The following is a 27,969-nucleotide window of genomic DNA, read 5'->3' as shown; positions in this document are numbered from 1 at the left end:
GCATTTAAAACATAGAGATCCATTTTATTCTGGCCTCCATAGTTTCATGTGAGAAATCCACTGTCATTAGATTTGGTTCCAGGTTAAGCGTCAGTCCTCTCTGACTTCTTGTGAGGTATTTTCTTTGCCTTCATTTCCCAGCTGTAACTATGATGTGCTTTGCAGTGACTGTTATTGTGTTTATCCTAATTAGGGTTTATTTAGCCTCTTAAATCTATAGATTTACATCTTCTGCCAAATTTGGGAAGTTGTATTCCTTTATTCCTTTAAGTACTTTTTCATCCTCACCCTGTTTCTCTTATCTTTGCTGGTCTCCCACAAAATACATGGTAAATCTTTAGCTATACTTGTCACAGGTCCCAAAGTCTCTCTTCATGTTTTCTTTTTTCTGACTCTTGTTCAGATTGGGTAATTCCTTCTTCTATGTTTTAATTCACTGATTTGTTCCTGTGTATGCTTTATTCTGCTATTAAAGCCAATACTGAATTTGTGTGTTGTGGGAAGGAGTTATGTATATTTTAGTCCTAAAATTAGTATTTGGTTCTTCATGTCTTATACTTTTATATGTTTTTTCCATTGGTCTCAAATATGTAGATAAATGCTTGTTGAAGCATTTTTATAATGGCTCCTTTAAAACTTTTGTTAGATAATTCTTATGTCTTTGTTATATACATTGTGTCTTTTTCATTCAAGTTGGAGTTCTCCTTATTTTCAGTAATATGGGTGTTTTTTATCTTGTGGTTATTATAAGACTCTGGAACTTATTCAAAGATTTTATTTGATCTGGCTTTCCCTGATACTGTTGTGGCAAAGAAAAAAAAAAAGATGAAGAAAGGAAAAGAAAAAAAGGAAAAGAAGAGAAGAGAAAAAAAGAAAGAAAAAGAATTGGGTAGGAATCCAGGCTCCCTCCCCTGCCTCTATTGATACTTGTAAGGGTGAGGGCTCCTCATTACTGCTGTGGGAGTTCTGGCTTCTCTCCAGACCTCTACAGATGTTACCTTACTGATGAGGATAAGAATGCCTTGTTACTGCTTCTCTTATGAGTTCTGCTGACACCATAGGGATCTTGTTATTACTTGGTGGTGACGAAAATCCTGACTCTCCAATAGGTCCTGAAACCCAAGTCCTCAAACATAAAAATATTGTAAACAGACAAAGGTATCAATCATACTTTTACTGCATGGTTTCTTTTGTAATTTTTAAGCTGGTAAATAATTTTCATTATTGAAGTTTCAGCTATTTCTATTTCCATTTTTATAATTGATATACCTTTTATAAAGATATTTTAACTGTTTCATCTATAGTATATTCTAGTGAAAGTTGAGGTGTGAGACTCTTAAATTTTATTTGCAAGCTATTAACTACTAACCCAATACAGTGTATGGAATAACTTTTTCCAGTTAGTTTATAATACTTTTTAAAAATAAATATTTTATTTATTTATTTATTTTTGAGAGAGAGAGAGAGCGTGAGCATGGGAGGGGTAAAGAGAGAGAGGGAGACACAGAATCTGAAGCAGGCTCCGGGCTCTGAGCTGTCAGCACAGAGCCCAACACGGGGCTCTAACTCACGAGCTCTGAGATCATGACCTGAGCTGAAGTCAGCCGCCCAACCGACTGAGCCACCCAGGTGCCCCTATAATGCTTTTTAATTAGGCCTAAAATCCTTTATATGTCTTAGTTCTGTTTTTATGTTCTGTCTTGCATACTATAAGCATAATTTTTAATCTTTTAATCTTTCTGCATCATGATTTATATAGTGATCTTATTCACACTATTATTGTCCAATAATTATTTTCCTTCTGAAAACTATTTTCTTTTTTTAAAAGTTTATTTATTTATTTTGAGAAAGAGAGCACACATGAGTGGGGGAGGGGCAGAGAGAGAGAATACCAAGCAGGCTCTGTGCTGTCAGTGAGGAGGCCAGTGTGGGACTTGAACCCATGAATGGTGAGATCATGGCCTAAACCAAAATCAAGAATTGGAAGTTCAACAAAACTGAGCCACCCAGGCACCTCCTGAAAAATATTTTCTAATTTGCTTTTTAACTGTATTTGTAAGAATAGAAATCCAAGTTCTGCACATGATATGTACAAATATGAGAAGAAGAAGTTGTTAGTACCAAGTGGGAATAAAATCCCAGCTTCATATTAGATCATCTCTGACACTACCCCAGTGGGGTAGTAGGTAACTCTTTATAGCCAAGCAAAGGAGGAAATCCAAACTCCCTAGCTCGCCTTTGCTGGTCATGGTGGAATGGGGCCATATTTGTAGATAGAAGTTGTAGTCTAAAATTTTTCTGTCTTGCTAGTTTATCCCTTTCCTGGTTTTTTGATTAGAGGGAGAGTTTTTATTGGGGCTTTCTTGATTTGTGTTCATTTATATCTCTGGTTTGCCAGCTTCTTCATGTCTAAGCCTAGGAAATATGAGGCAAAATAAAACTCCAGGAAACTCATAACTGTGTTGTTTCTTGGCTTCCATGGTCTTTCATTGTTTTTCCTTCCTTCCAACTTTCAGAGCCTTATTATTATTTGCTTTATATGTAATATGAAGGATATTTAATTGTACTTAGTGTGAACAGTAGGGAAATAGAAGTCTAATCTACCTTTTTGTCAAAGGAAGTTGATTGTTCTCTTTGAAATAGAATTTCTATTGTGCTTAGTGTTTTTATATATACTGGAAATTATTTCAGTGACCTTGGCATTTACTCCCAATAAAAACCTTTTCATAAATTTTGGACTCGTGTGTGTGTGTGTGTGCACATGTATGTGTAAGTATGTGTGCCGATAAGAAATAGAATCCAGATTTCTGACTGAATGACTTAGCATCATACAACTTTTTGATTCATTTAGAAAATTTTTTCCTAACTGTAAATGTACTACCATTATCTGAACTCTTAATATTATACTGATCTCTGGACAAATGTCTTTTTTTTTTAATTTTTTTAAATGTTTATTTATTTTTGAGACAGAGACAGAGCATGAACAGGGGAGGGGCAGAGAGAGAGGGAGACACAGAATAGGAAGCAGGCTCCAGGCTCTGAGCCATTAGCCCAGAGCCCGACACGGGGCTCGAACTCACAGACCGTGAGATTGTGACCTGAGTTGAAGTCGGACGCCTAACCAACAGAGCCACCCAGGCGCCCCTGGACAAATGTCTTTTTGATTAATATTTCTTTTGAACTGGGATTGGGATCACTGTGAGTAAATATTTGTTGCTTTACATTCATTTTTACACTTTTTTCTTGTCCTTTATTCTTTTTGACACAGTCAACATACCAATTACAGTGTAGAAACTCCATGAAAGGGACTTTTTTTATTTGCCAGGTAATTTGTATGCCTCAGTTGGTACAAGGTTATTCTCCTTTCTTTTTTGAAGAATCAATATATGGTTTATGGTGCTTTTAATAGGGAACAAATACACTGAATTGTACTGTATATTCTTATAGGCTTATGGTATTTTCCACATTTTATGCCAGATAATTTCATTGGTTATATCTTTGAGTTGCAACTCAAGTAAAGTAGATTATTTTAAAAATTAGATGGTTAAAAAAAAATAAACATGTGAACAGTAGTTTTCCAAAAGTGACATGCTTGGACAATCACCAAAGGCTTTCTCATTCAAACACTAGTTCATTCAAAAGGCATTTACTTAGCACCAGGTATTACACTCACCATTAAGTTAAACATGGATAAACTTTTGGAAATTACAAGATCTTTCACTGTTCAAAAATGCAGAGGAAGCCATCACATCATAAACAACATTGGGAATAACATCTATCTAACCACTGGTGTTAGGTTTTATATACCTATTTTAAGGATATATAAAAATAGCAAGTGTACGCTTATTTTTCAAGTTTAATTTCAATTATATTCTGAAAGGTGAAATTAGAACATTTTTCTACCTGCCATACTTATCTAATTGAATTGTTATATTCTTACTATTTGCATGATTTTATAGTGAAATTTAAAGTGCTGTCATTAACTTTGTATGAAAATGATTTTAAAAATCATTAAATGCTTTAATGACTTTTAGGATATAATAAAATATAAAATATGGTCTCATTTAATAATATATTTATTGATCATTTTTATACATCTGTTCTCTTCATTAATGTCTTAAATGTATTATTCCACTTAATTTTTACAGCAATCCCATAATATAGAACCATGATTGCCTCAGTTTTACATAAAATATATCAAGTCTATATGTTTCATTTTGAACATATAGAATGTCCAACAGCTAGTAAATATTTAAAAAGCCCAACCCGTGTTTGTCTTATCCTAATATTTAAGTTTTTAAAAGTTGTAATACACTGTATAAGTACCAATCCAAAGGAATTACCACAGAGCTTTGTTAGGGCAGCTTTAAAATATTTACTTTAAAGTCTGAAAATGAAGTTCTAGGGTATTAGACACAGAGTTTGTCCTTCAGTACAGGTTAGATTCTAATTTACCACAGGTCATGTAAAATATCTAGAAATAAAAACCAACCTAGAGCTATAAAATAAAAAGTGACCTTTAAAATCCAATATTACAGACAAACAACTTTTGCCTCTAGAGGCTGTTGAAGGACAAAATAGGGATAGGAAAATTCACTCTCATTTCCTAGTACACATATCACTTTTTCTAGCTAGAGCAGCAGCCACTAGAATTAAGGGCTTAGAGCTGCAGAAATTAGAGTGCCTTTGGAAAACCTCTATACCTTGTAACAAACAAACAGAAACCAGCAGCTTCTAATAGTGGTCTTAAGGTGAAAAGGGTCAGTAGGAGATTCCCTAATATGTTGTTTTGTCCACTCTTTCTGCAATCCTTTCACCCTCTGAAACAAACAAACAAACAAACAAAAACTTTAGGTTTCAAGAATTAAAACCTTAGTATTACAAGAAACCTAATTGGAATAACTATTGTGAGCAGCATAATTAGAACACACAGAGAAGCTGCTGCCAATATTTTGAATCCTAGTGTAATTAATGCGGTTCATGACATTTCCCATCTAACCACTAAGATGTCTAATAGAGGAACCATTGCGCATTTGCTTAAATTACTTCAATGTATTGAGTCAAGATTTTCAAATTTTCTAGCACAGAAACTATGCTATTAATGAACATTTGAAAATGATCAGACTTGCAAATTTAAGGAGCATATCTTTAAATTTTACTTTCAGAAAGTCTGGGGTGACTCCCAGCACCTTGCTTCCTGGAGCAGGGAATAAATAGGCAGATAACTTTCCTTTGGTTAAGTATAGCTGGATGTATTATCCTCAGTGCTGCATTTGATTTTTGAAAATTAAGGGTTTTTGGCAATTAGATAAAATTTTATGTCATAGTCATAAAACTCCATCTAAAGATCATCATTACTGCTTTCACTATAATGGTTGCCCTATGTACCAAGCTGGTCAGATGATTAAGTTAAATAATCATAGACCTATTTGATAATTCCATCTAATTGCAGATATGTTTACAGAGTGTGGACACTAGAAATTAGAAGTTACCCCACTTAAATCCCATTAAAATGGAATGCCATTATTATAGACATGCTCATCAATGTATTCAGCATGCCTTCTTCTCTGTCTTTTGAAGTAAGTGCCAGTGCTAAATCAATATGCTAAAATATTTTGTTGAAAGCTACCACCAGACTGAGAGAAAGCATGAAGGTATAGGACTTGGGTCCAGACAACGTTGCAAAATATTTAACAATCTACAGTTGCTCCTGAAATATAGTGAGACTCTGCTCTAAACTGCCTGACCACACACCAGACTTTCGTTATAAGACTTATTTGCACTGTTTCCTTCTGAAGTACTATGAGTATTTAACTACCAAAACTATAACCAGTTTTCTCTAGCTATCATAACAATTTTAACCGATTTTATTGTTGACTTCTTTCACCATTGACAAATGTCAAAATACTTAGCAAAATAGACAAGAAGAATGTATTACAGAAGAATACATATAGTATGAAAAGCTAAATGTAAACATGAAGAGTCAGAACTGAATCTTATAGTGACTTGTTGTTTATATGGACAGTTGATCCTCATTATAGTAAAGTGTCCTGCAAACAATGAATTGATGAATACTGAACCATTGCTCCTAGCAGAAATATAGGGACAGATTCCTGTGAGTCTCTTGTCACAACATTTTATCAGCCAAACAATACATAATTTGTGTTATGTGTGTTTCTGTTTAAAGATACCTTTTTTTAATATACACCATTGATTCATTAACATTGAACTCACTGGCAACAGCACTATAACTCATATGGAAAGATGCTTATCTAACTCACATATTTTGTCCATAAGACATTTCATCACCTTCTCATGCTTAGGAACTCTAAATGGCACTTCAGCACTATGCTTAGGAATCATTTTAAAAGTGAAATCACTACTAAAAAATACAAACCTGAGAAAAAGTGACACTAAGTAGACAGTGAAAAAGACACATTTATACTATGAGAGCTGAAATCCAAAGATGGAACATCACCTTGTTCTATCTCACCTGGGAATGTATGCATCAGGAGACTCCCAACTTTTTTTTTTTACCTGTTTGTGTTTAGCTATAATTAATCATGAAAGTACTGTGATAGTTGATTTGGGGATCACAAATACATTTTAGCAAGTATGCAAATTGCAAATATGGAATCTGAATAGTAAGGGCAGCTATATGTGTAAAATTATTGAGGAATGTAAGGAAATGATTATTGCATATAAGTCTTTCCTCTAAGGAGGCTGTGAAATCAGAAAAGGTATCCAAGGAGTTATGAGGTTATGGTAATACATTATTTATTAAGCTGTAGAAACTTACACAACTTTTTCATTATTACTGCATAAACTGTACAAATATATTTTTTAGTTTAGTGTATATGTAAAAGTTTCATAATGGAAAAGAATCAAGCACAATAAAACATTGTAAATAGACAAATGTATCATATTTCTTCTGTGTGATTCTTCAGTAATTTTTAAGCTGGTAAGTTATTTCCATTATTAAAGTCTCAAATACATTGAAATCTTAGATTGCAAGTAAATTGTTCTTCAAGTGTTCAAGACGAGCAAACATTTCTAATCATTTTTAACTTGATAAACGAGTGATGTCTTTCAATACGTGTAGTAAGTGGTGCGAATGTCACATGATCACAACTGAACCATTGGTTCTTGAAATTTGCTTTGATATATGAGTGCTTTGTATTACAGCATGTTTCTAGAATGAATTATGCTCGCAAACCAGGGTTTTACTATATTTCTTTTTTTTTTTTTTAAGTTTATTTTGAGAGAGAGGGAGCATAAGCAAGGGAAAGACAGATAAGGATCATAAGTAGGTTCCATGCTGTCAGCACAGAACTGGACACAGGACTTGAACTCACAAACTGTGAGATCATGACCTGAGCTGAAATCATGAGTGGGACGCTTAACCTACTGAGCCACCCAGATAACCCTCAACTTTCTAATTCCATTTTCATAGTTGATATACTTTATATAAAGATACTTTAACTGTTTCATCTACAGTATATTTTAATGAAAGTTGAGGTGTCAGGGTGCCTCAGTCAGTTGGGCATCTGACTTCGGCTCAGATAAGGATCTCGCGCGATTCATGAGTTGGAGCCCCATGTTGGGCTCTGTGCTGACAGCTCAGAGCCTGGAGCCTGCTTTGGATTCTGTGTCTCCCGCTCTCTCTGCCTTTCCCCCATTCATGCTTTCTTTCTCTTTCTCTGTCTCTCCCTCTCTTTCTCTTTCTCAAAAATAAACATTATTTTTTTAAATAAGTTGAGGTGTGAGACTCTAAGTTTTATTTGAAAGTACCGCAACACATTTTATGGAATAACCCTTTTCTAGTTAGTTTATAATTCTTTTTTAATCAGGCTTAAAATCCTTGTATATGTCTTAGTTCTGTTTTTGTGTTCTCTCTGTCTAGCACTCTGTAGACACGTTTTAATCTTTCTACTTGATATTTTATATAGTGGTTTTACTTTCACTATTCTTGTCCAATAATCATTTCCCTTCTGAAAAGTATTTTAACTGTATTTGTATACCTTATCATATATGAGATACTATAATTTATAATAAAATCCTTTATAGTATATAAAACTAAGAAAAAAAATTCAACTAAAGCAGGACACTCCCTCAATTATAAAACACACTTTGATTTTAGAGCTGTTAACATGTAAAAAAAAAATGTACATTGTAGAATCAATGAAATACAATATTTTTTATGTGGAATTTAGAATAAATTTGTAAGTTCCAATATACATTCCATTAAATATTGGTAGATGTGTGTTAAACCTATAATTTCATTTTAGAAAATAATTAATAGGCTTTCTATCTTGCATTATAGTATAAAACTCTATACGCTCTAGTCCTATCTCCTTAATTTTTATTAAAAATAGATCCAGATGTAGCACATTTTTATTATGGCTATTCCTATATATTTATGACTTTTGTCTGGTACTTTCAAGGTTAAGTGTGTTTTCGTTATATTCTTCAATTTTATTTTCCTGATAAATAAGTATGCAATTGGTATTCTAATTTTATCTTATCATTCTTCAATTCCTTGGGTTCTTTTGTAACTGTTTCTCTTTACTCTTTTATTTTGTATATGATGCTATTATCTGTAAATAATGATAAATCTCCTTTCTTCCCTATATTTATAATATTTATTTTATGTTGTAGGTTAGTGCATTTATTACCAGATAAACTCATTTAGTTTTATTTAAGTATTTATTATTCATTTATTTCTGACCATGAAACTAACACATGCTTACTGATAATTTGGAAAACATGAAAAGATACAAAGAAGAAAATAAAAATCATGTATCATTGTATTATCCAGAAATAGTTCTATACTTTTTATAAAATAGAATCATATTGAATATGCTATTTTGTTATGTGCTTCCTTTACCTGATATATTATAAAAATTTACCCATGTAAATGAATAATCTTCTATGACATTATTTAAAATCAAAATTTAACCAATCTTGGACATATTTTTTTTAGTATAGTTGACACTCAATGTTACATTAATTTCAGGTGTCCAACATAGTGATTCAACAATTTTATACATTATGCTCTGTTCACAAGTGTAGATACCATCTGCCATCTACCATCTTCCCAATACATCACTATAACAATATAGCGATATCATTCACTAATTTGAAAGATACTTGTATCCCTATATTTATTGAAGCATTATTTACAATAGCCAAGGTATGGAAGCAACCTAAATGCTCATCAATAGACACATGGATAAGGAAGATGTGGCAAGTATATACAATGGAATATTATGCAACCTTAAGTTCATTTTAGTTTTGTCCTTCTCAGAATCATTAGTTATTCTCTGATGTTTCTAAAGTCAAGTGCTAGCACTTTCCAGCACTTGGTAACACTTGGATTTAAAATTATCAACTAGGAGAGATGGTGTATTTTTCACTGATAGGTTTGCATTCTCTTTCCGATTCTGTTATGATAAAAGATTCACTGGTGTACTTTTGCAAAATATGGCCTGTCAGTTTCAAAAATTTATTCCCCCAAATTGTTAGAGGCTTGTAAGAATCCCTAAAAAATTTCCAAATTATTTTTTAGCCACTTGTACAAATTCACTGTAAACTCTGATTCTTTAAAATCACTAAAGAAATAATGAGTACCCACATAATTGGATATAAATCAGTAACACAGAATCATAAAGTCTTGGTAGTAGCTTGATATACTCCAGTCTTTTCCTAGGTGACATTGTTATTAGGTAGAAAGAATTTGTATACAATCGCTGAAAATTTTGCATTAAAGTGGTATTTTAAGTAAGAAAGATCCAGCTACTCGGATGGGCCAGAATTCTGAGTGCACTCCACAACTTCATCTTCAGATTTGTATATACCCACCCATACCCTTAAAATGTCAATTCAAAGTCATTATCATTTTTAGTGTTTACTAGGGGAGTTTATGTTTTCAACATTTGAAACTGGAAAATAATTCTGAGCCCAGGATCCAGTAAAGGAAAAATAATGAACGGACCTGCAATAATATGCACCATTATGTGGTTTAGTATCTGTAAGAAGGGACAATGCATTTAGAAGCTGAAACAAAAAATATTCTTCATACTGAAATGTTCTTTTTGAAATCAAGCGAGTATAACTTGGTTTTATATATGAGATTCTTTCTTGTTTGCACTTCTTTCTTTTTTATCCTAAAACAATTAATTTTGATTTTTAATTAACATCTTTCAAAAGTTTGAAATATCCCACAGAATTTCCTTTATATTTGGCTGTTTTATCTTTAGTGTCATGTTTCAGGTTGATATTCAGTTATGCATATTTATTTAAACCCAGTTTTCCTGAAAATATGGGACCCTAAGTCCTTGATTGTTATTCTCATCTAGTCACCTACCAATCCTTGTGGTTTCATAGAACAAGGGACTGTTTTACAATGCTAGGAGATTTGATTCCAAACTCTAATGCAATCCCTCATGATCTCCTGGACTACAAGGAATCACTAATGGTTGCACTACAGACAACTCCAGAGCCTGGATCAAACAGTAGCAAATGACTCTATAGTCCCTTTCCTCCAAACTCCACACTGATGCTCAATGTTCTCTGTCTTCAGGACTCTAGTGGCAAGAATAGAATTGTCCCAATATACAAATATGTTAGCAAGAAACAAAAACATCAGAGCAAAATATTAATTTGAAATTTTCTTGGCCTTGAATTTACCTAGGCCTTCCCAGGCAGAGAAAAAGCTAATCTTATTTTTTTGGAATCATGGAAAAATGTTTCCAGAGAATACAAAGAGCAGAATCAAGAAAAAGAGAGTCAAGTGAGAATGGCCTGGAAATTTTCTAAGAGTATGCATGCATTTTTGGAGAAAGGAATCAAATGGCCATTTGATTTAAAAAAAATAGTGTTTACACTTCTTCTGAGAAATATACTTATTAATATCTTCATAAACACTTTTTGTTGAGTTCTAGTTGATAGTGCTGTGGAGGAAAGGCCAGCTGTGATATTCTTCTTATTAGCTATTTTCTGGTTTTGTCCTTATTGCTTTTCTTCAAATAGTTAGTTCTCATCTTTACCCAAACAAACCATTTTATAGCCCATTCACAGTCAACTGTAGATTCTTCTTTTTCTATCAAAGGAAGAAATATGCAAAGAATTAGGGAATCTCTGCCCACGCTTTTTCAGGTCATTACTTTTCTCCCCAGTCATGCCCCCTTATCCGTATGGGACTACTGTTGAAAGTTGTTGAAAGCTTTTAGAAGGGAATATGATGTTTCCCTCAAAGTTACTGAAATTTGAAAATCTATGCATTAATTAAATGAGGACATATTGTGCCTCAGTTTGGGAATTCCATCTGACTTAAGATACTTATTGATTATGCTCATTTTTGGTGCCTGAACAAATTCAAGTAAGATTATGTAATGTGCATTAGAGACCAACAACTACAACAAAAAGCCCAAAATAGGAGATAGTGAAATAGTCTACTACTCAGTAATAAATAGTAAACAAATATCTTTCTGCTTTTACATAGAGAATTTAAAAGATTTCAGAGTAATTGTGTTCTTCATACATGAAATATCATGGCCTTGTACACTATATCCTCTTTATATTGTACTTTAAATTATTCTGTTTCATTACAATAGATAAATCTTGGTTTCCTATTTGGAGTTCTGAGTTTCCCCTTTAGCAGTTGTGATTGTCCTCTAGTAGGAATTGTGTTGCTCTTTTAGTGTTTTTCATACGAAAATAGTCTGGAAGAACAACAGGACATATAATACGATCAAAGCACCAGCTATGTATCCATAAAATTTAGGAAATGCAAATATATATCTAGAATCAAATATGGCCACAGTAGCTTCCTATACATAAGGGCCAAACTTCTCATAATAAGCAAAAGTGTTCTCCCAGAGAAAATAATACGAACTATAATCTAGGTTCACATTTTTATTAACAACTAGGATTGATAATAAAGGCTTTATAATATTTGGGGGAAAGATAGGGAAAATGGGAGCTAAAAGATAAGATTTCCTGTTTTGTAATTTTGGCAGAATGCCTGCCAATTGCTGTTAGTTGTCTGGAGTTTATAACCTGTGAAATTAAAAGTAAATTGGGTTTGGGAGTTGGGGAGCTGCACTATTTAAAGTTTTTAAAAATACACATGCATTTTTTTTTTCATTTAAAGCTATTCTACCTGTTAGAAGCATTTGCATTAGTACAGATTCGACTTTGTCATTGTTTCTTAACCAGACTGATTCTAACCACAACTCTATTAGTTAAGAGACTTGCTTGGTACTTTGGGTGTTCATTCATCATGATACTATCTGCTAGCCTGAAGACAGGGCATTAGCTTGGTGGTTCTCTTGAGAACACTTTAAACTCTAAATCTTATGTGTTAATTGCAGCATTATTTATTCAATAAAAATATCATCACCCAAATGTTTTCAAATAGTAATTGATTCAGTAACTCATGTCAATGCAGTTACCAAAATGAATGAACTTAATGTATATATTTTAACATCAAAAAGGAAAAACAAAATCAAATTGCTGATACTAGTTACCATTTAGGAATGAGATCAGACAGGAATGAGAAGAACTTTTTAAAATATAAATTTGGTACTATATATATATATATATATATATATATATATTTTTTTTTTTTTTTTTTTAAATAAAGTGCATGTTGCAAAACGTATGCTTGTGTAATTAAAACCTACTGTGAAATGATACAATGTAAATGTAAAAGCTCAATTGGAGGAACCTTATAGAGGGATCTCTATTATATGTCTATGGATTTCACTCCTGAGAACTTTATTAGAAACCAAATGTTGCATCCATTAGCCTTTCTCTAATTTTATTCTCAAAGAAAAGCCAACAAACAACCTTAAAAACAATAAAAATGTGTTTCCATTCATACCTTGCTTTTCCCTAGTGTTTGCATCTCTTGGCATTTAATTAACCATCACAGTTGCAGAATAAAATGTCTTTGTGTGATTTTTCTGCTGCATTTGGAATTCACTGAGAAATGTTTGTAAAGTAACAGAATAAAGGGAAAATGAATCTGGGTAGCAAATATTTTCCCACCTACCACAATGGACATCATTAATGGAAAGTCTGTAAGTCAGACTTCCCTGTTTGGAGCAATTCCTACCTCAGTGCCCTGGAAGGGGTGGGCATGAAGACACTGAAATCTCTCTAACCAGGAAAAAAGAATGATCAAGATCCAAGAGCTTTTCCCTCTACAGATAGGCATTTACTTATCAAAAGTGCAGCTGACTGCATTCTGAGATTTTTCAAGGCAACCTATATTGAGAATTCCTAAAACCCATATGATCAGTTTTGTCTATAGAGATCGTTGACCATGTATATGGCTTTCCTCTTTCTTAAGACTTTGCCCACCTAAATGTAGCTGTTCTAGTAGTTTGATAATCCTTCTGTGGTCCTCGGTATTTATCTTTAATCCCACTAACGGCAGCTGTTCTTGCAGTTAGTTGTAAGTATAGCTTTGTTGTTCTAAGTGACTTTCTTCTCCCTAATTCCTGTTGGGCTTTCCTACAGGTTTGCAGAAGTAAGGAAACTTGAGAGTCACTGGGCGAGAGGAAAGAGACAGAGAATGCCAAATAGAGAGATGGATTTGCCCTATTTGGCTCTGGCCTATTTTACCTTACCAAGTTACTAGAAAGAAGTGAAATTTGCTTCAGTACCCTTTATAACATTCTCCCATTCTGTTCTCTCCAAATTCATCCTAACATGTTCTACTTATAAACCTAAGATAGCTCTACTCTTTTTTAAAAGTGGAAGTCCAAAGTTATTTAATTTATTTTTCCTTCTTAAGTTAGTATTTGTTGAAGACCAAAACAATGTTCCACAGATTCCTTTAGGGGATGGGGAAGAAGAGAGGGGCTGAACCTCTGCTCAAAAATAACTTAATTTCCAAGAACAAGTCATGATATGCACAGCATTTCTTTGTTGTATTTCCATTGATTTGTTTGAATACCTGGTTTTACTTTCCATCAGATTGTGTGACAAATAGCTCTTGAATTATTGAGAGTTGTAATGTTTCTGGTCTTCTGTAATTTAGATTCTGGGTGAAGAGTTTTAAAACTATTATTTCTAAATGCAAAAGAGGAAGCTTGATATTAGAACCCTTATAAAAGTCCTTTAAAATAATGCTTCTCCAAATATTACAGTTCTGGATTAAACGCTTTCCTGAAATGATATTGAATTAGTAGACTGACAAAGTGAGATAGTTTTGAATAAGAACATGTGCCATTTAACGCTAATTTTAAATAAAAGGCACTAAAAAGAGTTGTTTAAAAATACTAATGTAACTACGATTTGACACCTGATTAAATTACCCTTGAATTGTAAGGTCCAGTTTTAACAGGAATGACTTATGATTATGACTTAACATGAGAGATTATCAATCTTTTAATATAATGGTTTTCACTTTATAGTTTTAGAAACAACCCTGGATTATTTATTTTCTCTGAAGAGATGGATACAGTTTGAAATTAATGAGTTGTCCAATATCTGACCTATTTGTGGGCCTCAGGGGAGATGTATATTTTTTGTCCCTTAAAAAAGAGCTGATATTAAATGGCTATATTTTAAAATTTGGCATTGGCTGGGTTTGGTTGGCAGATGCAAGAAACTAATCTCTGGTAAAAAAAATTTCTTACATGTAATTGCTTACATAATAACAGAATGGAAATTTATAGTTTACAAGGTACTTCCTTATACATTATATTTTATATTCACTATAATAATAAGTGAAATAAGTGTTATTACTACTATGCAAATTAAGAGATCAAAAAAAATGAGTCTCACAAAGGCTAAATGATTTGCCAAAGCATGGATTGATTGGACTCAAATATGTGATTCAAACTTGGCTGTTCTGATTCCAAATTCCATCTCTCTATCTGTGAATGGGTATCTGAGCTTTATACAACAAATCACATCTTAGTTCCTCTTGTGTACCTATTCCGCAGCAATAAAGATGCATTTTGTGTAAATACAAAATATGACATTATTCATATAATATAATGTGTTAATCTGAATATAAGGTCATTTGAGGAAAATTAATAAGACATCTTAAGACATTTTAAAAATCACATTTGAGAAATAATTAAAGATGTTTTGTTTTCTAAACTACATATAGTGGAAAATATCAAAGAGGTATAGTCCTTGGAACTAGGAAATTGAAAATGTAGTCCAGAATGTTAAACCGAAATGCATGGAAGACTAAAACATTATTTAACAAAATTGTTTAATGTTTTAAGAGAAGGATGAAAAATATAGACTGCAGGAATGAGAGTTTTTGTCTTTTTATTTTTCTCCCCTTTCTTATTCTATTTCACCATGTTTTGGGATATCTTAAGACTGAAACGAAGGGATATGTAGACATCTCTTTTGAGGATCTGGGATTTATATTTCTTATTGCTTTTGATGGACTCCTATTACAGCTCCCCAGCTTGTGTTTTATTAAAATCACAGTATCATGCAGAAATTCATACAGAAGTTAATTTTCTCTTGATCAATTTTCTCTTGAAACACATCACATAAAATTTGTAAAACTAAGAAAATCAGTCCCTAAAAAGCAATAAGCTAGTTGCAGCTCTAAATCGACAGGGCCACCATGTTTCTGTTTGTATTTGTCATCTTTTTATTTATTTTTTTTTAACGTTTATGTATTTTTGGGAGAGAGAGCACAAGAGCACACGTGAGTGGGGGAGGCGCAGAGAGAGAAGGAGAGAGAGAACCTCAAGCAGGCTCCACACTGTCGGCACAGAGCCTGATGTGGGCCTCAAACTCACAAACTGTGAGATCATAACCTGAGCCAAAATCAAGAGTCAGACACTTAACCACCTGAGCCACCCATGCACCCCTGTATTTGTCATCTTAAGAACAAGTGTGCAGGAATGGTCAAGGTAAAAAAAAATCCGTGTCATAATGAATTTTTGCATATAAAACTAGATTGGAGATGGTTTACTCCTCCCTGTAAGAGAAATAAAATCAGTTATTCAAGATTGTATTAAATGAGATAACACATGAAAGGAATTTCATACAAGCACTATAAATAGTGATATTATCACAGTCATTATTGAAATAACTCTCAGTGTTGAAACCACCCCTATAGCCTTAAGGTAAAATGTTTGCCAGAAGCAATGCAAAATATTAATAGGATTTTATCTTTTAGTTTCTGTTCCTGCTATCACCTCTCCTAATGCTTATTTTAATGCCTGTTAAACAATTTGTGCTTTCTTTTCTCCCATAAGCCTCAGTACAAGGTAATCTATGTTGCCTCTTAGACTGTGAAAGCAGAACAACTGACTACCCTATCTATGTTCCTGTAACAGTTAAATACCACCTCTAAGATCCCTTATTGTGTCATGTTATTAATATTAATTTATATTTGTCTCTCCATTGTGGCTTCTCGGGGCAAGACCTATCCTGCTTGCTCATTTTTACATTAGAGAGATAAGAGCCAGTAAAATTGCTGAAAAAGTTGCATGCAGATATACTACTTCAGCACTCGTATCCATAAACATTTAAGTGCCTACTGTCCCAGGAATCATGTTAGTTGTTGGGGAGGTAGAGTATTAGCCCTTAAGGAGTTTTGCATTCTACAATGGGAGGCAGATAATGAGCATGCCAAAGCATAAGTACATTGGGATTAAAGATATTTTCCAGTCATATAAAAAGAAAATAAGACGGGATAATTCATGACTCCTTTAAATAGGTTGTTAAAGGAAAACAAACTCTGAGGAGGTGAGTCCTCAATAATGAGAAGTCAACCAATCATTTGAAAGATCTGGGGTAACAGGATCTGAGGCAAAGACAACAGCCAGTAAAAAAATGTAAGAAGTTGGAATTACTTATGAGGCTTGAAAGAACAAATTTTTGAAAGGTTTTTTGTATTATCTTTTATTCAAAATTAATTACTTCTGTAAATGAAGCCTTCATAAGTGCACATCTTTAATGGGAGAGTGTTAGGAGTAAGGGAAGATTTTTATAAGGCTACTTTATATATTTCTTTTCATTCTCAAAGGAAATGTTAAGTAGTAATTAATATACAAAGATTTGGTGTCCTTGATCTAAATTGTGGTCAGTGGGTCCAAGGACAGCAGTAAGAAGCAGTGATATAGTGAATTTGCAACAGTTGTTCATTGGAAAATTGGAAATAAGTGATAAGAAACCCTCAATTTATTGTAATCTGTCTAAAGTGGCACTAATAAAGCTCTGAAGAGGATAATGAAGAAAAGGGCATTCTTATTAGGTAATCAGAGATGTGCTTTATAAATGAAGTAAAATTTTAGAGTAAGACACAGAATTAAAACTTTCAGATCACTGCCTCGATAATGTTGTTTGAATATCACCCCTATTTGAACTTGAAAGATAAAAGGTGGCATTCATGTTTGAAATTTGAGTTTATTACAGAGGTTAGTTGCCTACTTTTAAATATCATTTTAGATCTCTGCCTTTATATCAAGCTATCTTAATTTTTTAAATTATTGAGATAATTACTGTGATTTTTCATTCCTGCATATATTCCCTTATAAACTCAAGGAGTACACACTTATGAACACTTCAAGTTTCTGAAAAAGGATGAAGTGAAAAAAAGTCTAGTGTCCAGATGGCTCCTGTAGTGAATAAACATTCCCAGAGTAACCCAAGGCATTTCATTTGATCCAAATGCATGTATACTTGATCATTGTAAAGAGTAAGAGCATTGATGGAAGATGTTGATTCCACAAATCACCTGTAGTATGAGAAGAGAAAATAATACTGTAGAAAATCTGTCCTGTTTCTTTTGTGCTTTCCTTTCTTGAGTCCAATGGGTGTCATTCTTTTTCAAAATACACTATGATCAAATATTCTCCACTTTTCTTAATCAGAAAATAAATTTAAATATTAACTCCATGCTTAAATGACATTTTTGAGTCTATAAAGGACCAGCAAATAGTAATAGCTATGTTTCTATCACCATCTCAAATGCTAAGTCCAAAACCAACTCTGTCCACATTGATTCTAGTACTTTAGGAATGACTTCTTAAAAACAGACACCATTCACATTCATTCCAGCATTCTAGCCTCTACATGAGCTAGACTTGAGGAGGGTGTTGAATTCATGGTTAATGAGAAAATGTGTACAGTATTTGAAAACAACAGGGTAAAGATGTAGGGTTGCCTATAGGTCTAAGAATCTGAAGTAGAAACATTTGAAGATTATGAATAAAATATTTTAAAATGTAAATTTATTCAATCATAGTTTTTTGCTTTTGTAATTTTACTGTAACATAAGGAATATGGTCAGTGATATTATAATAGTGTTATGTGGTGTCAGATGATAACTAGACTGTGGTGAGCATAGCATAATACATAGAGAAGTTGAATCATTATGTTGTGTACCTGAAACTAATGTAACATTGTGTGTGAAATATTCTGAAATGAAAAAAATTAAAAAGAAAAGCCTTCATAAAAATGTTTTTAACACATGTAATTCTGTAGAGAGTGTTGATGACTTTGTGGATGCCAGTATATACCAAAAGCTTTACAATTTTATATATCCTTTGTCTCAGAAATTCTATTACTAAATATTAAGGGAATAATCAGAGATTATTATGATATTGCACTACGGTAATAATTGCACATACATGGAAGAAAATGAAAAAGCACTGAATTATAAATTTTAAACAAATGAATTGTAAGGTATGTGAATTATATCCCCAAAAAGCTTAAAAATAAGACTTAAAAGATATAAGATCTAAATTTGAACTTCAAGAGATAAAAAAAAAACCAACAAAACAACTATAATTTTTGAGATTAAAAATACACAGGATGTGATTAATAGCAGAAAACGCTGTTGAAGAAAATACAGGTTGATTTCGAAGACATAGTGACAGATACTATCCAAAATGTAACACAAGAGTTTAAAGACTTTAAGAGAAGTACAGAGTTAGAGAGAGCATTAACACAACTTAAAGTAACTGAAAACATTGGAATCCCCCCCAAATTGTGGGACACAGAAGAACGTATGTGAAAATCATGGCCAGATTTTTTTCCCAAATTTGATATGTCAAACTCACAGATCCAAGATGTAGAACAAATCCCTTGTACAAGAAGCACAAAGAAAACTACAAAAAAGGCACATCATATTCAAATTACTTAAAATGAGTGATAAAGAGAATATCTTAAAGGTAGCCAGAGAGAGAGAGAGAGAGAGAGAGATACATTAGCTATAGCAAAATAACAATCAATGACAGCAGATTTCTCATCATAAACAATGTACCTGAGAAGGCAGAGGAACAATATTTCTAAAGTATAGAAAGAAACATTGCTTTGGATTCTATACTTAATAAAATATTTTTGAAGCATGAAGATGAAATAAAGACCTTTTTAATCATTGAAAATATGAAATATGTCATAATTAGTAGAAATGCACTATAAGAAATATTAAAAGAAGTTCTTCTGGCAGAAGGAAAAATGATACCTGGTGAAAGTATAGATCTTGGAAATAAAGAACACCATAAATGATGAAGACACAGAGTTAAGATTTTTATTCTTATTCAAATCTCTTTAACATAAGATGACTGAATATAAAAAATGCAATGAGGCAGTATAGTATATACAAAATAAGGTTAGGAAAATGATAGTACATGTGCTAGCAGGGGAGAAATAGAAATATACTATTATAAGATTCTTACACATTTCATGAAGTACTTTGATATTAAAATAGACTATAAATTAAAGATATATACAATATATATTTCCTAATACAACTAAAAGAGCTATAGCAGATAAGTAAAAAGGAAGTTAACATTGAAGCATAGAAAAATCAATGAATTCAAAATAAGGCAGAATAAAAAGAAAAGTAAAAGGGAAAAAACCAAATTGGTAAAGAGGAAAAAAATAGCAAGGTGGTAGATTTTTAATCCAATGATGTCTTTAATCCAAAGTAAAGCAGAAAACCCCTTTTTTTGGATACCCTGAAAAATTGCACATAACATGACTCAATTACATGTTTACAACTAATCAGTTGTTTCTTCTCAGGATGTTTAATCTTGAAGAAATCATGCATATGTTCAGGGTCAGTAGGAGATAAATTGTGACAGCTGGATTTAGTGTCTAGAGTTCTGTTGATTAGTGTTTGTTGTCAGTGGGTCTCTAGGTAATGACAGAGTGTTGACTTCCCATTGTATCAGATATGCTTGTCCCATGTAAATAGTGTCAGTGTGTCTTACCCTGTTGGTTCTCACTAGAACTTGATTTTTAAAATCTGTTTATTTGATTATGGGAGAAACTTGATATTCTTCTAACAATAGGTATATATTGATTGCTAAAATCAATAATTGCTGATTTAAAATCAAATTACACCTATAAAAACCAGTCATTTTTTACTCTCAAAGAGCAGAAACAAACTCTAAGTTATGCAGTACAATTTGATAAAAGGGTTTAGATTCTGGTGGTAGGAACAAATAAGCAGAAAAACAATCGAATAATTCAGTTAATATATATGAAAATTACCTCAGTTCATAATAAGAACTCTGATAGAAATATATGAATAATGGGACAGAAAATTGGATTGTTTCAGATGATAACTCCTTTAGCTTGGGTGGTCAAGGATTTAAGCAGTAATGTTAGAGTGAGAATATAACTATTGAACAAAGCTTTGAAGGAATAAGAGGCATTTCCTCTTGGCTACAGATGAATCTGCCTTTAGATAATTAGACAGTAATGAGTACAAAGTTATAAATGTTTTTCCTGATTATACAATAAAACACATTTCTTTTTGTTTCCTTGTCAGGTTACCCTGTAAAATAAATATCTTGCGTTCCAAATTGTGCACCAGAGCAATTATACTGTTACTCATACCAGTTGTGTATAAAAATGCCCATATCCATTAGTGCCCCAGTAATAGGAACTAAATTTTTTGTTGTGGTTTTAATCTTTGTCAGTCTCATGAGTGAAAATTTTTATTTTAAAATATTTTTTTCACTTGGAAGTTCCATTTTCTTATCATTGATCCAGTTTCTTTTTTAAATTAGAATTTTATTTAACTGATGGGTGTTTTATGTGTATACTATGAGAAGAACTTCTTTTCAAACTCTACCTATATGCCCCATCCTCCAGCATTTATTCAGGCTCCCCTCATTTGCACCACCTCCCACATCCTGCATTATGTATAAGCATGCCTTGAAACCTGTAGTTTCAACCCATAGTTGAAATCACTGCCTTAGTGTGCCTCCATCATTGTTGGAGAGTGTCATATCTTTCAAATATTTCCAGGGTACTAATACGGGAGTAATTTCTAATTTTAAACTTGCTTCTAAACAAGTTTGCAAACTTAAGTTATGCATTCAGGATATATCACCTGTAATATTAGCTAATTCTAATGGTTATGATGAAGTACAGGAGCTATTTTTAAATAAGGTAAAGTCAACTCAGAGCCATCATGAAATTATTCATTTTGTGAAAATGATGAACTTATCTGAAGTACTGAAACATAAAGTCTTGATATTTTAATATTATAAATTTTCCTTAATCTGGTTATGGATCATAATTCCTTCTGGAAAGTAAAAAAGTAAGAGTTCCATCATATCCTTCCCCCCCCCCCCGCCCCGACAATGTAGATGATCGTAAAATGATAATATCCTAAGATCTGGAGTCCAGGAGAGTTGTAGGTTGCACTTAAACGTTGAGGTTTAAGTTGCTTCTGCCTTAGTCTTTCCCAGAAAATGTTAAATTGGAGGTTTATGCTTTTGTGCAATTCTAAATACTTTTCAAATATCATCATGTTCATTATTCCTTACATGTATAGGCTTTCCTGGGAATCCCTCAGAAGTGATGATTAACAAAATAGTAATCTGACATTCTTGAGTCCCTGTCAAAATTCCTTCAACTTATTTCCAAAAATATTCAGTTAGAGAATTGTAGGATGATACAGGTTTATAAATACTCCTTTGTCTTAATTTAAACAGGATAAGGCAAGTTGAGACTTCCAGAGAACTATAAATGTACCTGTCAGAATCAGAACTGTAGAAGTGTTTCAAATGTTGGACTGGATCATGAAAGAAGTGTACAGACAATAGTGTAACTTGTAGCATTCATATATCTTTGTATTACTCATACTGTTTGATTTGACATCCGTCTTCAAAATGGTTGAAGAAGACCGGGATGGAAGAAGAACTTAGATATGCTAAGAGAGTCAGGACCTTCTTAATCTATTTATAACTGTGTGAAGACTGGACATCAAGATCGATTTCTGTCAGTCCTTTCTGTTTCAGTAATTGAAGATCTCATGTATCTTATCTTGGAAGTTTCTTTCTTGTTTAAATTTTTATTAAATTTGTACCAGTATTTCTTAGTTGTCTAAGGTTTGAGTGCCTTACCACATGTCTAATTTCAGCTTACATTTGCCATGTTGGTTCTTGCTTCTCATGCCCTGAGTGCCTGATTACGAATTCTAACTGTAGAGTTACCTCCTATGTCCAGAGATTTCTGCATCTGGGAGACATTAATAAGAATGATCTATGGCCACTGGCAGAATCAGTTGATTTCAGAGTATTTAAAGCCCAATTCTGTTGGTGGCAGCATTCACCCAGAATTAAACTATGAAGATCTACTCAATATTGTTTCATCACATCTACTTTCGAACATGAACTTGGAGAATTGGCTGCATTTATTATATGGTTAAGCATATATATAAACTCTTTCTCTGAGTTCCAGTCACAAAATTGAATATACAGACAGTATTATTAGGAATAGAAGGCTAAAATGAACCTGAATGGTTTCCTCTGGGTATGGTTAGTCACATTGTTTTTCAATATCTTTGTTCCTTATTTATACTATAAACAGAATTACTTTCTTTGCTGGGCTATCATTCAATAGTGTTCAGTAACATATCTGACATACTTTTAGACCTTATGCTTGTAAAATAGTGTGTTACAGTACCTGAACCTTGATACGTTTTATAAAATCAAGCCAGACATGTACTTTTTTGTAATAATTTACTTTTATTTACAGTTTATCTATTGTGTTATGTTCTGGTTTGAAAGTCTGTTGAGCTTATTATTCTTAAGACATTGTCATGATTGATATAAAACCTAATGTCTTTTTTCTTAGAAAATTGTACTTACTACTCCACACATCCTTTACAAGAAGTAATTCTAGCATATTTCTTTAAGAAACAAGAAGTAGGCTATTATACACTGACAGTATTTTAGTGCCTCTCTGTTAAAATAATAAAATATATTTATATTTTATTTACATTATTATATATATTATATGTTATAAAATAGTAAACTGCTATGTACATTAGATAAGGATCAGCTTTTCAATAAATGGTTACAAGTGGCCATAAAATAATTGATTGACAGATTATTAAGAATATAATAAAAATCCTCCTAAGTAATATCCAGAAGCCTTTAAGGTCTTACGTAAAAAGCCACTGCCCAGGACTAACATCAGAGACTTTTGACCTAGAATGGGGAGACCAACCATTCCAATTAACTATTCCAGTTTGCTCAGGCCTTACTATCTAAGCTGTGTACTTCCAGTTTTAAAAACAAGAACATCCTGGGAAACCTAGAATGAGTTGGTTATCCTACCCAGACGCTAAGTATAAATTCAGTGAACAGCATGGTTTTAGGAAAGCCATGCTGTACATGAACAAGGTGAAACAAACTAAACCAATTGTAGATTTATTAAACAATCAAAGAATGTTTCAGAGTAACTCTATTTATATGTTTTTTGGTTTTTTTTTTTGCGGTGGGGGAGAGCACACACACGTGAGCATGAGTGGGGGAAGGGCAGAGAGAGAGAGAGAGAGAAAGAAAGAGAAACTTAAGCAGGTTTCACACCCAGCATGGAGCCCAATGTGGGGCTTAATCCCACAAACTGTGAGATCATGACCTGAGTGAAATCAAGAGTCAGACACTTAGAACTGACTGAGCCACCCAGACTCTCCCAGAGTAACCCATTTTAAATTGTAAGGAATTAAATAAACAGTCATCTTCATTAAATAAAAGAGGAGGCCCTAGGAAAGATAGATATAATTGCTGCTTTTTTAAAAATTAAAAAATAGTCTGAATAGCCAAAAGGACAAAGTTGAAAGACTAAGTAGTGTTGTTACAGACTAATGTTAAGGGATGTAACTAGAATGTAGCACATAAATAAAAAGTTGGAAGGCATGGGGGGAAAAGGCATTGCAAAATTCTCTGTATTTGGATTTTCAAAAATAATAGAATAGAGAAGACAATCTAAACAAAATATATATCATCTTCTAAAGCACAGAGTGCACTTACATACAGACATATATTTTAAGTGAAAAGCATACCTCTAATACTTTTTAAAAGACAATAGAATATTCTATTTGGGATATATGGGATTAGGATAAAAAAGATATGACAAAAGTAAATAAAAGATAGATATAGTTATTATATAAATATTTTAAGACTTTGTATGACAAAATGGAGAAAAAAGGACAAGGTACAGTGGTAGAGATTACAGAGAAATGCATATAAATGACAGTTGGGAAATATTTAAAGAACGCTATCAATAAGAATTGAGCAACCTAGGAGAAAATGGTAAAGTACACTAAATGCAGTTCACAAAGGGGAAAATAGATGACCATCAAATACTAGAGAAGTGACTATACCTTGGACCAGTTAGAATACATTTCTCAGTATTCCCTTGCAGGAAATTTTGTCCAGTTTACTGAATTCTGGCCTGTAGACTGTGGGAAGACATGATATATGCTAATTCTATTCCTGGTTTATAAAACCTCCCCACTTGAATCCTGCACTTTCTTTCCCCGTCGACTAAATACAGAAGACATTTTGTACATAGAGCAGTGTGGAGCCTTAAGGCGAAAGGTATATAGATCCCTCCCTGAATGCCTGCAGGAATCAGAGCCTTCCTGTACGCCTGCTCTGTGCTGAGAGGTAAGTTAGAAGGACAGTTTTACTGTGTAAAACAGAAATTTTGGGTTTTTCATAGCACTTAACCTCTCCTTACTCCTGCCAAATATAGAGATACTGTTGAATTTCTCCCATATAGTAAAATACCTTCTACATGAAGGCTTAGGATATATTGTTTATGGATATAAACTTATGAAGGAAAGTATTCATGAGAAAAATATGCATCTACTTTGGTATAGTTGCTACTTCTGCAGAGAATGTGGGAAAAGATTGCAGAGTGATTTTTAGTAGTATCTATATCACTTATTTGCAAAGATGGTAATGTGGTATGGTAATTGTATATCTTATATGGTAAAATGTTACATCTTTTGTCTAATAGATGTAAGGATGTAAAATGTATTTTTAACATTTAATGTGCCTAACTACTTTAATAAAAAAAGTAAAAGTGGGACTTGGAGTAAATAAATATAAATAAATTTCTTATAATTTGTTAGATTGAAGAAAAATGTTAATATACAGTTGGAATAATTTCATCTAGTACCAAACAAAATAAATCTTGATGCCTAGATTTCATAAATGTATATTTATTTAGAATTTAGTCTTTTTGTTTTTACTAAGAACAAGAGGTATTTTGGTTCTGGTATATTGGTTATATAATGACAAAGACTTAATTATATAAAATTGTAGATATTGAAGCAGTATTTCTCAATCCCATGATTCCTCCACTTCTTTACCATAATGGATACAGGAAGTTAAAATGATATTAAGGTTTAAATTGATAGAAGATCATTTGAAATTTAGGGCTCTTATAGTATTTGTGAAAGCCTTTCCATTTAGGTCTGGTATACCCACATCTCCCCTAGGATATTTCCTTTCTGTATACCAGATGGAATTCTCCTACTCTATTATAGTTTTTGGAAATATTTTGGACTTAGAAATCTTGGGTTGATTTCTGGTAATGTTAAGAGGTTATTAAGCTATTGTTTATTGGATTTTCTGGTATATTATGGATGGAAATATTTCATTATCTTGTCCATTAGCCACAGTGTATAATATAAATAAATATATTACTCTTTGGCATATATATATTATTCTCTTAGAGTTTAACTCACTGCTTTTGGATAAAGTGATACAAATGTTTTCACATATATCTACCTAAAGACCTGGCTAGTGGTTACTTACATAATGACCTATTTATTACTTAGCCTTTAAATTCCTGTCTGTCTGTTAGTGGATACCTTCTTAAATGTACCAGATATATAACATAGTAATAGTAAAGTAAGTATACTGTCGATTTTTAGTGTTTGAAGTTAATTTATTCATAATCAAAACACAGCTTAATTTTAAATACCTAAAAGATGGTTAAAATTTTTTTCCCTCAAAGTCGTTATTATTTGTAGGTTAGAAATTCAGTTTTTGTGATCTTCTCTCATCTGATTTTCAGTGCTTCATTTTATTCTCATTGCCTCCTATATATTTATCCAGAATTATTTTCTTGAAGAGATTCTCATGGAATTTCCATGTAGAAAGGTACACTGCCTGGGTAGTTGCTTTACTGTTAAGAACACTTCTCTAGCTCTGGATCTATTTGAAAGAGGTACAATTTTGAACAGCTATTATGCTTATTAACGTTTTTTAACTTTCCACACATTTGTTAGCCAGAAAAAGTTTTATGCCATTTAGCATCTAGTGAAAATATTGCTAATTCAGGATAGGGGTCATTTACAGAACCAGCTAAGCAATTGCCAGAAATCTTGTTTCAGAGGAAACAATAGGAACCAGTTCCAAAAGAGTTTCAGAAACTCAAAGACACTACAGAATCTGCAATTGGCAGGCAACAAGAACTTAAGCAGTCTTGGGCTTTGGGTAAATATGATGACAGCTGCCTTGCAAAATATGCCCATGCCCGTAACCAAAATATCAGAGGTTTCTTTGATGCTAGTGGTAGAGCCCAAAATTAAATTGTGTATAATATGTGGTTGGGTTATTGCATGGTTGATGGAAAACAGTGTTTTTATTGTCACATGAAGTTCAAAAGTATAAACTTTAAAACACAACTGAGCAAACACGCATCTGAGAGATTCTGAAATGAGACAGTTACTTCAAAATTCTCATCCCCTGCAAAAGAAAACAGCTTTAGCCTTTACTCTGAAAAACAGGGCTGGGATAGTCACTGATTAAAAACTAATTTTGCATCACTGCTAAGGAATTTTATTTTAGGATTTTATTGTGTCCATAAAGTTGAATAACATAAAATAGAAAAGCTGGTACCAGTTCTTCCGACAATAGAGGAGAGAAAATTATACTTCACAATATAGGTTCAAATGTAGTTTAATGTAAAATTGTGCAGCCTCTATGAAAGACAGTATGGAGGTTCCTCAAAAAGTTACAAATAGAATTGCCATTTGATCTAGAAGTATCGCTCACTGCTGGAAATACATTCAGAAGAATTGAAAGCAGTGTCTCAAAGAGGGATTTGTACACCCATGTTGATAGCACCACCTTTCACAATAGCCAAGAGGTGGAAGCAAACCAAGTATCCCTTCGAAGATGAATGGATAAACAAAATATGGCATATGCATACATGCAGTCTCATTAAGACTTGAAAGGAAACTCTCTCGCATGCTATGACATAGATGAACCCTGCAGACAGTGATGCTAAGTGAAATTAGCCAGTCACAAAAAGACAAATACTGTCTGATTCGATTTATATGAAGTCTCTATAGTAGTCAGATTCATAGAAAAAGTTGCCAGGGCTCGGGTGGAGGGAGAAGAAATGGGGAGTTTATGTGCACAGACTTTCAGGTTTGCAGGATGAAAAAGTTGTGGCAATTGGTTGCACAGCAATGTGAATATATTTAATGGTATTGAACAGTACACTTAAAACTGGTTAAGATGATAAATATTATGTGTATTTTACCACAACTGTAAAAAAATATAGGTTCATTCTACTAATCATATTTGGCAGTAATAAAGAAGAATATCCTTGAACTAAAAATATATGCTACATTTTCTGAAACAATATTTGAGATGTAGCTTCAAATAAGTATAGAAATACTAAGTCCCCATGTGTAGGTAG

Source organism: Panthera pardus, unplaced genomic scaffold, assembly GCF_024362965.1.
Source record: "Panthera pardus isolate Hobbes unplaced genomic scaffold, ASM2436296v1 HiC_scaffold_20, whole genome shotgun sequence".
In the NCBI taxonomy this organism is placed as follows: Eukaryota; Metazoa; Chordata; class Mammalia; order Carnivora; family Felidae; genus Panthera; species Panthera pardus.
This window is presented reverse-complemented; position numbering follows the sequence as displayed.